Here is a 15,693-nt window from a genome sequence, read left to right as displayed (position 1 = left end):
TGAAATGCATGATATATGAAGGAATGAAGATCATACTAGATGAAGAAAACACCCTTGAGACCGAAGATTGAGTGGGGAAGATGAAGAGGTTGAGTGGGAAGTGTTTGGGAGAGAGAAAAGAGAGTTTCTGTCGAGAGAAATCGGAGAGAAATGAGAGAAAATTGCACTGAAGCCTATATATAAAAATCATAAAGCTCTATGGATTGAGAGGTATCGAGCTTTAAATCTCGATGGAAAGAGCTATTGAGGAGCTATCAAGAGGTGTCCACAGCAAAAGAACCTTAATGGATCGAAAAGCTATCGAGGAGACAGAAACTTTCTCGATGGATAGAGAAGCTGTCAAGAAGCTCTCGAGACAAATTTTCAAAAACTTCGATGGATCGAAATTGCGATAACAGCTGTCGAGAAAGGAAGATCAAGAGGCTCGATAGATAGCCTAGCTGTCGATAGGTATCGAGAAGCTGTCGAGATTATGTTTTTCAAAGAATGGAAAAACACAGACATGGATGCAATCAAACATGCTACTTAACCAAATATCCAAACAACATTTTAAACCCTCAAGATCATCTCTCAACAAGAAAAATGTCAAGCATATAGATCCAAAACACACACACACACACACACACACAACAAGTCTAACCAATTTTATATATAAAAAACAAGTCAAGACAGTTTAGTGAACATACATTAACACATGTATTCCTTGTGATGACCAAATCACATTCTACATGCACATGTATCAAAAGTAACAAAGAATATTGCATGTTGTGTGTGAAAAAACATCGCAAGATTGCACAAGTGTCTACATGTTATGACGATTTAAGATATGAGCAAATCAATTTAACTCACACACAATCATAGCTGCTTGATGGGGACTATCGCCTTCGAGGTACATCCTATAACTCCCACATCTCCTAGAAGACATGTTTGCAATCATATATAAAGCGTATTGATTCTTTTTGCTTTCATTTTTCTTTGCATATTTTTCTTTTTAAGCATATTATGCATGGACATATAAGAGAGAGAAAAGAAATACCCAATGATGTTAAACTTTTTACATTGCACTTTTGCTATGCCGAAGCATACAGATGTCATTTCATGATTGGCGGGCAACAGTGGTGAGATGATTATTTATGCCTTTCTCTTAGGATTTTCTAGTCCTGCCCGTCAAAAAGAGTGATACGAGTGTTAAGTATAAGAGATTACTTAATCTTACTCATCACAAACACAATCCACAAAACTCACTTGCTTAGTTGTGCATAGAGATGCTCATCTAAGTTACAAAAGACACAATTTAGAAAACTTTGTTTTAATGGTCATCCAAGGTACACAAGTACCAATGTACACAAAACACATGCTGTTTTTGTATTTTTCTGATTTTTTTCAATTTTGTTATTTTTATGAAAAACAAAATAAAGCAAAATTGAAAACAAACAAACAAAAACATGTTTAACAAAGCATAGTGTAAAAACTAGATGCAAATGCATGAGGAAGAAGGAGAAGAAGAGAATATCAATCCATGGAGATAACGCCGATGTTTTGAGAAGCAATGACACTAATTGAGATGATAGTAGATACATGAGTCTTCCCTCTCACATGGAGGTGGACTCACATCATTCGTTTGTATCTCAGCATATGATGCTCTAAATTGACGTTGAATTAGATAGTTGTTTGTTGAGTCTCACTTCAAGCACATATTGAGTTGTTTTTATTAAACAATTACAATGAGCCGCATTTGTAACTAAACTAGTTCTTTTAGGCCAGTTGCTAGACCCCCAATTCGCTAGTCAATTCCACCGGAAAACTACTGTAAGGCAAATTTTGATGCAGCTATAGTTGAAAACTTGGGTTGTGCTGGTCTAGGGGTGGTGTTTCAGGATCATACGGGAAATATCATTGCAGCGTTGAGCCAGAAGATTGGTCTTCCTCAGACAGTGGAGTTGGTTGGAGCATGGGCTGCTCACAAAGCTGTGATCTTAGCTCAGGATTTGTGTATTTTCAAGATGTAGGTAGAGGGTGATTGTCTTAAGGTTATCCAGGCTTTGACGACTCAAGCTCAATGTAACACTCTATATGGTCGTGTGATTGAAGACACTCATAGATTAGGAGCCACATTTAAGCACTGTCAATTCTAGCATGTAAGAAGAGAAAGAAATAAGTTAGCACACACACTAAATAGAAGAGCAATTTTATTTGCAGATATTAGTGTATAGGTAGAAGATCTACCTAGTGATTTAAATGATGTATTCCAATCTAATTTATATTAATGAACTTTTATTACCGTTCTCTCAACAACAACAAAAAATTGTTACAAATACTATCATTATGGTATTATGGACATAGCAAACTTCTTGCCATGTCAAAGACATTGAAATTTGAGACAAAATATTATCTTGTGTGGATGTCATTGGCTATATATATACACAGATTTGATAGATCTACTGGACTTGTATCGATGTCATTGACTATTTATACAGATTTGATGGATCTACTCGACTTGTAGTTCTTTTTCTTGGTAGAGTTGTGACTTGAAATTTATACTACACAAATGCTAAATTTAAAGTCCATTTAAGTTACCTACTGTTTGAAAAATCAATAAATATGCACAAGGTAGATAGAAGGATGTTCGTTGTTGTTCTAAGTCATCCATTATTGCCTCAAAAAAACCAGTCATCCAAATCCAAAGATTTCAATCCCACAATATATTTGGCAACAATACAAAATTGACGCATGGTCTATTACCTCAACAATATTGATTCCTTCCGAGTTCCAACCGAGTTATTTAAATGGCCATTTCTTATATTCTCTCTCATCTCTTCTTGGCTTCTTGCCATGTAAATGAGAATATGTACTTCTCAACTTCATTTACATTTTAGATTTTATTTTCAGTATTTAACATGTACATGTACAAAGAGCTACGTTGTTTAAAATTTTAAATGATATACAATATTTAATGCTATATATGAAATGGAGCAAATCCTTTTTCATGTGAATGAGAAAGGAAATTTACAGAAGCACATTCTATCTCTTATTATTTTTTGAGTAATTCTATAGCTACGAACTTTTTTTACAAACAAAGTTTTTACAAATTGCTAATGTGGCTAATTTTTTACTGGTTTTTATCTAGGCCTACCATTAACATTACTTTTTAATTTACTAATAACTACTCACCACAGAAGCAGTTTGAAATTTTTTTTTTTTTTTTTTTTGTAAAAAAGTTTGTATCTTTAACATTATTTTTATTTTTTTGAGTAATGCTAGAGATACAAATTGCTAATATGGTGAGTGGTTATTGGTAAATAAAAAATAATGTTAATGGTGGATCTAGAGATGAAAACCAATAAGAAATTGAACACATCAACAATTTGTAAAAAATTTGTTAAATTGTTTGTGGCTGTAGCATTGCAATATATATATATATTTTTAATATTCCGATAGTTTTCTTTTGTGTATTCAATAATTTGATAGTTGAAAAAACGAAGAAGTAGGGATTCAAACCCTAATTCTCCTAGTTAAGGAGAGTAGACTTGCAAAGATTTGAAATGCTAAACACATTTAAGCACCAAAAAAAAAAATGTTAAATTTGAAAATCATTTGGTGTTCTGTCCAGTGTTGAGAGTATAACACCAAGATTTGATTTATTAAACATATTAATTTATCAATTAATTACATGCATCAAGCATGTACATAAGTTCCCTGCTTATGTTTTTTTATTTAACTTATATTTTAAATATAAATACATCATCGTTCAAACAATGCTTTGAGATTGTAAGATCCTAATTAAGACATTGGGAGTTCCACTCCAAATTAGTCCTATGAGTTGTCCGTTGGCCTTTTCGGAAAGATGAACAGAGTCAAAGAACACATAATCACTAGTGTTAGTACAAAATTCATACTTAGATTGACTGATCTATTTCCGCAACTTAGAATTCCTCTGTATGGGCCAGTTCCACAACATGCAATCTTCCCTTCCGCAAAACCTTTCCAACATAATTAAAACAAAGATGCTATTATTCTATGACAAAAATAAAATGCAAAGAACAATAAAAATAAAATACATGTTTTACCATAAAAATGGAAGTGACGCACCATATTTTGATGGAATATCTGTTCTTTCACTAACAAAAGTGTACACATCGGCTATTGAATATTTGAATCCTTTGAGCACGCTCTCTAGCTTCAGAAGGACTTCAGAAAGTGCTTTATTGTGTAGTTTTACTAGCGTTGTAAGTTCTTCCAAGCATGCACTAGTGTTTACCATTGTTTTAAAAAAAGCGGGTAACAACCCGCAGGTCCCAAGCAATGGAACACATATTTTCTTCCTCCTTTCTTATATATTTCCTGGCAAATCAAAATATAATTATAACCAACTTAAAACGAAAAGAATAATCTTGCTTTAAATATTGCATACAACACCTAAGTGTTATTACTGTGATCATGATCACAGTCGTCAAGTTGCCAATCACCATATTTACGTAGTCTTGTTTAGAATAGGATTGAAGAAATTGCATGCTGGAGTTTGAGGCAAAGGGCACAAAATAATCGTTGCCTCCAATGCTAAAAAAGTAAACAGCTCTGTCCAGTAACACATTTGCTTCTTTTTCACCTCGTTCTTGCCTCAATAGAGTCTCCAAGTTATTGAAATAATTGAGTTGAGCGTTCAGGCTTATCGTCTGACAAAGAGCAATAAAGAAGAACATAAGGCAATAATAGTCAGTAGATGCGTAGTTTGTCTCAAAATATGATTGAATATATAAGAAAATTTTGCAAGTAATATGTCCCAACATATGAGAGGCTAATGCAAGGGTTTGAGTTTGGGTAATATATAAACAATACTCACAAAATTAAGGAACCATGGCAACCCCTCTATTTCAAGTGAAATGGAGAGGGTCCATTTCAATATTAAATTTTATTTCTTGGATATCAAACAATTTATAGTGTTATATCATTTAAAATTTTAAATGATATATGACTAGAGGTATTTAATATGAGAATCCCGAGTACATAATCAGATTGAATGCATACCATTCCTTGATTAGTTTCATCAAGAGCACCAGCTCCATTAGTTTCATCAAGAGCATCAGCGGCAATATTGCATACTCAGCTGCAATAATGCTTCAAAATATTAATTGAGCAACAATTCAAGTCCAAGAGAAATCAACACACACACACACACATATATATAACTATATCTTACCAATGAAATCTGTAATTAGACGGCCATTAGAAGATCTACCAGGTGATGAGTGACCTAATCACAGACGTTTTAAGATTTGAATAAACATATATATATAAAGGATAAACAAATAACAAACGTTGTTCCGACACTGTGCAGTTACATGCAATCTTCTAAATTTTTACTTTTATATGGCTCAATGCCTACATTCAATAATTCTCTTTAATTTCTTTTCTTTTTCTTTTTCTTTTTTTTTTTTTTGGTTAAAGGGAAGTTGCATAACAAAACTAACTAGCCTAAATAGAGGGCATAGCTGGAGAAAGCCTATGAGAGAACAAACTACAAGCATCATCTACCACATTCAATAATTCTTTACCGCACTGGTTAAGTTTTTTTTTTTTTTTTATTAAAAAAATTCTGTTTTTTGTTTTTTTAATTTTTTTGGCTTCCCTTTTGAGCTTCGAGAATAGTTGTGTTGGATAATGGAGATGAAGATGTTTACGGTTCACCTTGGATCTTTTATATTTTACTATGGATCATGTTAACGAGTGCTCTTAAAGCAAGTATTAATAAATCATATTAGAAAAGTTTTAACACTACTTTTATAGGAAATATAAAAAATTGTCAAAAAATTATTTATTTTATCATTTTCCTATAAAATATTTCTAAAAATAGTTCCTAAATCAATATCTTAGAATATTCGTTAATATTTTCCTCTTACTATATATAATGACATTCTTTGAAAATTTCAAGTTCATTTAGTTTTAGCCTATATTCTTTTTAATGGATTCCTCTGAAATTTCTAAAATATTTTTATATTGGTGTTTCTAATTTAAAAATAAATAAAAACTTTATACTAGGGTTCTTAAAATATTTTTATTTATTGACCTCTTGTCATACTATTAATACTTCAAATAGATATTAAAACAATACTAGTCAATATTTGTGGTAAATTGTAAGTGCCGTTCATCAGACAAAAATCGATTGGCTCACTTGACAATAAAATGATAGGGTTTGTCTTAAATTCATGCATTCTTAACAAAGGTGACTTTTTCCCTATCTCTTGCTCATCATAAAAAACTGCACCTTTGCTTTTATGTTTTGTTGAGGCATGCATGGAGGGTGGTGTTCTAGCCCGTATTCCATAAAGCAAATAAGTGTGAAAACTTTTTAGCAAACATGGTGTCTTACAGCAACTAAAGATAGATTTTAGTCATTGGCTCATTGCCCCTCCTTTTTGTATCCTGTTTTGTTTTTTCAACTTCTTGGCTATTCCCACTCTTTGAGGTGGCTAGTTATGTTCTGGTTTTTAATATCTTGACGTAAATAATACTCATATTTCAATTGAAAAAACAAAAACAAAAAAGAAAATACTTCCTTAATATTTACGACAACTCAATAAGACCTGAATATATGCGGCCTATATGCTCCTAAAGATGATATTCAAAGAAAATTTTATTATATATACCCAATTACATGCCAAAAATGAAGTTATACTTTACTTAAACATAATGTATGTTTATGGTATCAGAGCAACTGACAGGGTGGTAATTCTCTCAAACTCATTATTTCACATCAACTTTTCATATTTTAGATGTGGATATTACCTTTTCACATTTTAGAATGTGAACATTAACACATGAAATCTTAAATATTTTGTAAAAGAGTTTATGTAAAATGAGTACATATAACATGCTATTTAGTCCTAATAATATCCTGGGTTTAAATTCTGTACCTAGCTCCAATCAGTAAAAATGTTAAAAATCGCGTTGGACTTAGGGAAGCTTGAACCCACATGTGATATGAGTACTAAATTAATGGTTAAATAAATTTATGAGTAATTAATTAATCTCTGGAATAAGTGGCTAGTGTATTTTCACTATCACACAATACCAAAAATTCAACTTCGACTTCCTATGAAGTCTAGTCTAATTAATCTAATTTGGTTCCCATGTTCGATAGAGAAAAATCAATGCATAATGATTGTGAGGAGTGACATCTCGTTTTCCAACAGTGTCCCATGCATCATGAAAAATGAATGCAAGAACAAAACAACAAAATAACAGAATATTAAGTAAATGCGACTACAATGATTAAGATAACTTCATTTTCGAACTTATAAAAAAAATTTAAAAAAAAAAAAAAAAACCAACCTGAAAATATGAGTGAAATTCATGTGTCCTTTTCCTTCTATTAGGAAAAGCATGTCTTCAGGAAATTGATAAGCAAGAGAAAGGTACATGGATGTGAGCAATGGGGGAAACTCTTTTTACCCACTTACTGATTTTGAAAGATCAAACCAACCATGCAGAATCATGCACAATTTTACATCCTTTTTAGATGAGTTCATTTGGTGCCCCCAACTTGTGCCACATTGGCGAGTTGTGCATTAGTTGGTGGCACCATAATTTTTCTTTTTAAATGGTACAGGTACTTTATTTGAAATGACGTGCCTGCAGTGTGAGAAACATCTAGGACACTGTTGCATCTAGCTGACTCTTATCTTTTATTTATTTTTAGTTTTAATCTTGAAAAATTATCTAATTATTTTTTCTTATTGAATCTTTTAAATCTTATTCTTGATTTGTATTCTAATTTTTGAATATAAAATATTAGTCATGAATTCACCTTTGTTATCCTTTATTGCTATGTTTAACATTATATGAAAAAATAAATGTTAATAATATTTAAAAATAAAAACAAAAATATATTTAATAATTAATATATATATATATCAACCGAACTTTTGTATTAATGTTTCAAAAAATTTCGTGTCGTCGTGTGATACCTATGTCCATGCTATATTGCATCCTTGGCTGTCTTCATAATACTAATTAATACACAGTCAAGCTTTCGAAAAATATCTTGAAGGAATTTTCTTATTTTTTTGGTTGCGTATGAAACAATGGGTCCAGCCAGCCTTCTGAAATCCGAATTATTAATAAAGGTACATTTCGGAGGCAGCCATCAGCGCTAGGTGCACCATGCACCTCCAATTCCATTTTGGGTTTCTTTTATTCTCAATACGTTTAACCATCTGTTACTCAAAAATAAAGATGGCTGAGGCTCTAGTCATATACTATTTAACAAATATATAGTATCCTTCACGTTTATGGTACATTTGTCTAGTAGATACGTACCCTCACATTTTTCCTTTATTCTCAATATGCTCTGTTTGTTTCGACAAAAAACATTGTATAGATATAGTTTTTCATATTTTTCATTGTTTGGTAACATTAGAAAAAATGAGTTAAAGAAAAATCATCTTTAATCGACATAAAAAATATAGTTTATTTTTAGAAATTGTTTTCCATTTTTTTTTAAACAACTTTATCTCACAACAAGACAAATAAGGGAAGTTAGGAGATTATTTTCAACTTATTTAAGGTTACTACCAAATATAGGAAAATGATATAGTTTTATAGAAAATGTTTTTTGAAAAATGAATCATTTTTTAGAAAACGTCATCGCTGATTTTTTTTTTTTTTTTTGACCTTTTAATTTGTACACACTTAAACCTCTTATCTTAAAGAGAAAACATTAGGTCCGGAGCTGGCGTAAAACACTGGTTTTACGCCAGCCAATCAGACCACGCCACGTCAGATTCACTTAAGTCAACAATATAAGCTAAAAAAAAAAACACATTTCACTCTCAGCTCACACGCTCACAGCTTTTCCTTCACGCCATTCCTCTCTTCTCATCTCTTCCTTCACACCGAACCTCCACCATCGCCACACAGATCGCCTACCGGAGCTCACCGCCACAGATTTCGCCGGAGCTGTGCGTGGAGCTTGGAAACAAACCGGAGCCGCCGTGAGCCACGATCCAAAAGTTTGTTTTTGATTATTCTCTTTTCCCTTTTCCCCAATTTGGGTTTCGAACACAGCCTGACTAAAGGATGGGAATTTTTTTGGTTTTGTGTGAAGATTTTTGTGGGTTTTGGTGTGATATATGTAGTGGATAGTGAGGAGTAGAAAGTGGGGTTGTGATAAGAGAGGGTTCTGCTGTGGTTTTGATTAGAAATTGTAAGCTGGGTTCTGGGTTTTTCTTCTTCTTAGTAAAGTATGGACCTGAATGATAAACCCAGAAGGCTGTACAAAGTTTGGAAGGGAAGTAATGTGAGTTTCTCTGCCTCTCTCTATGTCTTGTCAATTGGTTTTGCTCTTCGTGTTATGCTAATTTTCAGTTCATTAACTGAATTGGGTTTCTTAAATTTTCTTTTTTCTTTTGAATGACTATAATAAAATTGTGATAACTTCACCAATTGTAATTTCTTTGTATTGGGGTCCATTGTTGTTCATTGTTTGGTTTGTGATTATTTGATTTTAGATATGTCTATTGCTATTTTTTTGATTGAGATGATGGATCCTCTATTATCAATAACTGGAAATTGTACAATTGCACTAGTTAGGAAGCTCTACTAATATGGTTAGAGGCAACAAAAATGAAAGAATTAAAGCTGATTGTGGGAGTTTTCTTTTGCGGGTCTATTCAGTTAGTTTAGTATTCTGTTGGATTTTATATCATCATACCACACTACTAAAAGTGTGAGGAAAAGAGGTTAAATTTTCAATTGCAGCCAACTAAAATATTCTCTAAGATGGGTGAGGTTTGGAAAGAAGGTTATGTCTAAAAAAAACAAATATATTATAAACTTATTTTCTCATCACTTTCTCTTTTTGAAAGCACTAAACTATAATATAATTCCATTCATTTCCTCATTTTATTCTCTCTTGTAGAATGCAAACCAAATGGGAATTTAGAAATGTATTTCATTGTCTTTAGTTTCTCTCAAATTTCTTTTTATAAAAAAAATAATGAAACATAATATAATTTTTTTTCTGTTCTTTTACTAACTTGACTTTTTTACTGTAAAATTTGAACCATATGGAGTGGAAATGAGTTTTCAATTTTGGTTCAAGTCAACTCAGCCACATCACTTTAGTTTCATGTTAATGAGGCTAGTGTTTCTTTTTATGTTTTCATTTCCTTCCTTTCCCCTTTTTAGGGGGAAAGAGGGTTGCTTATCTAATTTGTCTAGTTTCTTATATTATGGGGTAAATTAAATAGGATGACAATTTGGGTTCCACATTTCTTGCTTTAGGAAAATGAAATTTAATGCTTCGTTGATTAATGTTAATTTCTTTTGTACTGTGCATGGTACTGTTTAATATTTTTTCTCTAGTAACTAAAATTTCAATTGGTGTGTCATTCATAAGAAATTCTGTGTTTTTATGGAGAGCATGCTCCAACTGCCTCCCAACTAAGGAAAATCTTCATCGGTGTCGAGTAAGGGTGTAGACGAGGTGTGAGATTTGGCAAGTCACCAATCTGAAACTGTAAGTCATATCCGGTGGGAGTGCCCATTTGCACAAAACGTGTGGGCTTTATTCAAAGGTTGAACACAAAAATGCAGTAACAGAGCCTTCAATTTCTTACTACTGTTCCAACAGATGCAGATGAAACTGAGCTAGCATGAATTAGAGAAGTGGGTCGTTACAGCGTGGGCAATATGGAATGCAAGGAATAAATTTTATTTCGAAAATTTCCAAACTCATCCAAAGGTGATCCTTGACTTGGCGAATGGCTTGTGTGAAGAATACCAACGTCTTATGGATAGGCACTGAGTGACTTGATGTACCATCTTCTTGAGTTGATGTACTCTTTCTTTTGTCTTTTTGTACTACCATTTACTTGAGCCCTGTCTTGGATTGGGCCTTGTTTGTATATTGTTTCTACATTAATGAAAGATTTCTATCATTTTGAACTCAAAAAAAAAATTGAAAAAAAAACTAATTATGATTAATATTACGATTGTTAGAAGATCTATAATGAGCAAAATTTGATAAATGGTTAGCTCCAAAATAGTTGGTAAATACATATGGTTTTAGGTTCATAACAAGCAAAAGATGTTAATAGAAATAATCATCCTTATAATGTGAATAATGAATGTGACCATTGGCTTTATGCCGTGTTTCAATAGTCTTGAGATACTATACTAGTTTTTCCCCCTTATTGGCTTATTGCAAGGCTTATAAACTTAAAAGAGTAAAAATAACATCTTAGGCTCTACAGACATGTCATGGATTTTTTTTATAAAAGTTTCTAATTAAGAATACATTCCCCTGAAATAAAACCTGTCATAATTTTTTCTATAAGATTTTCTAATTGAGAATACATTCACCTAAATTAAAACTTGTCACAATTTTTTCCATAAGAGTTTCTAATTGGGAATACATTTACCTGAAATAAAACCTGTCACAATTCAATTCATAAAAGATCATATTGACCATACATCTTGAAATAAAATGTCACAATTCTTTTGGGAAATTTCTATTTGAGAATACATTCATCTAGAATAAAATTTGTCATAGTTCAATATACAAAAAAGAGGACCCTACGTTGGGAATACAAAAAATAAAATGGTTCTATGTTTATCCACCACAATTTAAACATTATATAACAAAAAAATATTTGCTTCCCAATCCATTCTCTTGGACACAAAACTTGTTTGTACATCAACTTCCTTGGAATTGTTGTAATGAATTCTGCATAAAAGAATGTACAACAAAATACAAAAAATAAAATTGGAATGAACACAGTTAAAAAAAAAATTCAATATATTTGCAGCTTAGTTCACCTTACGTAATGCCGCAAATTAAATGATCTCAAGCTGAGATGCCTTGACAATCTTCTCCAATGCACCAGCCTGTGTAAAGCAAATAAATATCTCAGCAAAGGAAAAATAGGGTTCGGAAAACATAACAAAACCTTAAACACATGGTATTCATTAGCAGATAATAGAAACTATGGTCAAAATTTTCATTAGCAGATAATACTCTCCTAGGTATCAAATCAGCTATTACACTTCATTTTTATCAATTTTCTATATCTGCAGAACATTTTTTTTAGTGGACAGTCTGAAATATGAGTACATTAATAGGCTATGAATTTTGGTGCCAACATTCATCTAAAAGTTCCCATTAATAAAACACTGTAATTTTCATTCATTGGTAAGTGAAGAAAAGATAGAGAGCATGCCTTTGCCATGACAGACACAAAAGCTCCAGCAACCCAACATACACATATCAATATTGCACCAAGTAAAACCCACATACACATATGCATATACATACAAGAAAAAAACTCCAGCAACCCAACATAAACTTCAAAAACCAAAATTTACCCAGTTCAAACCACAACAAAAGAAATCAGAAAAAACACAATATCAATCTTATAAGCATAACAAAGCCATAGACAAAAACCCACTTGTGAAAAAGTAAAACAAATTTTGAAACTTTCAACACAATTGTCAACTTCTTCACAGCAAGTTCCAATTCAGCATTCAATTATCATTTACAAACTCAATCCCATCACATTGTACATCTAAAGCCAATTTATCTAACAGTCAATCTAACTTAATCAAATCAATCAAACATCCCTAATTCAAAAACCAAACAAACCCCAAATCATATCAAAACCCAACACAGCATCTTTAATTAGAACAATACAAGATATGAACATACACTCACCCTCCGTTCTCATCAAAAAGGAAATAACACGAAGAGTAAAACCAATTGACAAGAAATAGAGAGAGGCAGAGAAACTCACATTACTTCCCTTCCAAACTTTGTACAGCCTTCTGGGTTTATCATTCAGGTCCATACTTTACTAAGAAGAAGAAAAACCCAGAACCCAGCTTACAATTTCTAATCAAAACCACAGCAGAACCCTCTCTTATCACAACCCCACTTTCTACTCCTCACTATCCAATACATATATCACACCAAAACCCACAAAAATCTTCACACAAAACCAAAAAAATTCCCATCATTTAGTCATGCTGCGTTCGAAACCCAAATTGGGGAAAAGGGAAAAGAGAATCATCAAAAACAAACCTTTGGATCGTGGCTCACGGCGGCTTCGGTTTGTTTCCAAGCTCCACGCACAGCTCCGGCGAAATCTGTGGTGGTGAGCTCCGGTAGGCGATCTGTGTGGCGGTGGTGGAGGTTCGGCGTGAAGGAAGAGAGGAGAACAGCGATCTGTGTGGCGGTAGTGGAGGTTCGGCGTGAAGGAAGAGATGAGGAGAGAGGAATGGCGTGAAGGAAAAGCTGTGAGCATGTGAGCTGAGAGTGAAATGTGTTCTTTTTTTTTTAAGCTTATATTGTTGACTTAAATGAATCTGACGTGGCGTGGTCTGATTGGCTGGCGTAAAACACTGGTTTTACGCCAGCTCCGGACCTAATGTTTTCTCTATCTTAAAATAAAGTATAATTATTGCAATTTATTACAAAATTTTGTAGAAATTTAAAATACTCTGTTTAAATCTGTATTGCTAAATTTTCTAAATTTTGACTAGAATGGCATGGCAACATAATCAATAATTTAAGGCTGATATAGAGACTTTAATAAGATAATTTTCTATTGTAGGTGTTGGATATATACATGTGAATGAAATCTCATGATGAATAATAATGAGAAGAATGCTATATTAACTACGTTGCCTAGTGTGTTATCTCTCCAACAATACAGGCATGGTTGCTAGGAGGTGATGGCTGCTTTTTTTTTCTTTTTTTTATATAATATAAAAATTCTACTTTAACCTAATCTAAATCTATGTTTGGTTTAAGGGAAAGGAATGGAAGAAAAGAGAAAAAAGAATAAGGTTTCTTAACAAATTTAGCTCATTTTCTTTTCTCTCATGCTATCCAAACAGCGGAAAAGATTTAATTTCTCTTCATTTTCCTCATATTCCTCTCAAACCAAACATAATGTAAGTGTATATGTCTGTAAAGCTCCTTCTTGAAGGCATGGTTGCTAGGAGGCGATGGCTGCTTTTTTTTTTTTATATATATAATATAGGAATTCTAATCTAACCTAATCTAACTATATGTTTGGTTTAAGGGAAGGGAATGGAAGAGAAGAGAAAAAAGAATAAGGTTTCTTAACAAATTTAGGTCATTTTCTCTTCTCTCATGCTATCCAAACAGCTGAAAGATTTAATTTCTCTTCATTTTCCTCATCTTCCTCTCAAACCAAACATAGTGTAAGTGTATATGTGTGTAAAATTCCTTCCTGAAGACTTGAATCTCAGACCTTGCTTTCCATACTTTACAAGTATTTATACATGTAGAGTAACTATCGCACTAAGAGTGTGCAGTGGTAGTGATGGCTGCTTTTAATTAAGACAAAAAGCTTAGTGACTACAAAAGGGCATTTAATTACAAATTTTCCATCAAAAATAATTTCAAGATGGAGAAGGTTTATTTCATGTTAGAAATGGAATAATTGAATTAATTTTGTAACATGTTTAAAGAGGAAAAAAAAAATTGTAGATGTAAAGAAAGCTTACTATAGTTGTGTGTGGTCCCTAGCTCCATCGTACACACTATAATTTCATTGAGGAATCTCTTGGAGTGGCTCCAAGATGCTTGGTAAGGCTTAGGAGTTTTGAACACAAACCTCATAGATCTCATGAGACCTCGGTAACCACTAGATAATTCCTTGAGGTTATTGTAGTAAGGAAGTTATCTATTAAAATTGTAATTAAATGATTAAATTCACTCTTTTTAACTAGTTAAATGTTGGGACAAGTCTTATAAAAAAAAAAAAAAAGATGTTGGGACAAATAGTAGTATATCATAACTAGCCTAAAATTCCTGCTATGCACAAGTACTTTCTATTATTATAATTATCGAGAAGTCTTTTAATTGTAGGACTATTTTGGATAAACTTGATTAATTTTATTTTTATGTTTTACCTATAGGACTGGATTTTTTAACATAACATGAGGTATTCATGAGTTTTTAAAATTTTACATTCTCTCAATTTTTTAATTTAGTATATCATACCATATTATATTATATATTAGATATTAGATTAATTTACAAGAAGTAAGCTTAGCTTATAACCTGCAATGTTTGCAGGGCGTGTACAATGATGAAATATTACAATTTTTTTAATTGCATCAATATTGGAAGTTCAATTTAGTTTCTATCATTATAAAAAATAAATAAATAAAAAAGAGTTTCTATCGATGCCCAGGTATGGCTGAGTATGGAAATTATAATGGAGCAATCGTGGTGTTGAAATATCACAATTATTTAATAACATCAATATTAATTTACTTTTGTTTTTGTAGTAGTTGAAGGCTTTTTTGAACCAGTTACTTCCTTACTGGTCTAAGTCTAACATAGATCTGTAACTGGTATTTATTTACCATTGCTTTTGTAGTAGCTGAAGACTTGAAGTAATATTATTACTGGCCGATCTAACATATATAGATCTGTTCAAAGCAAATGAATTTGATTGCATATTAATTTTGGTAGGCAATGCAAGAGGTAAAATATAGAAACTTTTCTTACAATTCTAACCGCAAGAACATATGCTTCCACAATTTCCGTATTTCTGCGAGGGCAAAATGTATCAACTCATAACAAAATAAAAAATAAAAAATAACTTTAATTTGGTCCCAACTTTTTCAATGGGAAAAAATCTAAGCATAAATGAATGTGAG

At 32.2% G+C, this 15,693-nt stretch overlaps 1 pseudogene; it reads right to left on the bottom strand.

Moving 5' to 3' along the window:
* Nucleotides 1-3,741: 3,741 nt before the first annotated feature.
* Nucleotides 3,742-13,298, bottom strand: LOC142635006 (GDSL esterase/lipase 1-like; annotated as a pseudogene).
* Nucleotides 13,299-15,693: the final 2,395 nt, after the last annotated feature.

Source organism: Castanea sativa, chromosome 5 (genome assembly GCF_040712315.1).
Source record: "Castanea sativa cultivar Marrone di Chiusa Pesio chromosome 5, ASM4071231v1".
Taxonomy (NCBI): domain Eukaryota; kingdom Viridiplantae; phylum Streptophyta; class Magnoliopsida; order Fagales; family Fagaceae; genus Castanea; species Castanea sativa.
This window is presented reverse-complemented; position numbering and strand designations above follow the sequence as displayed.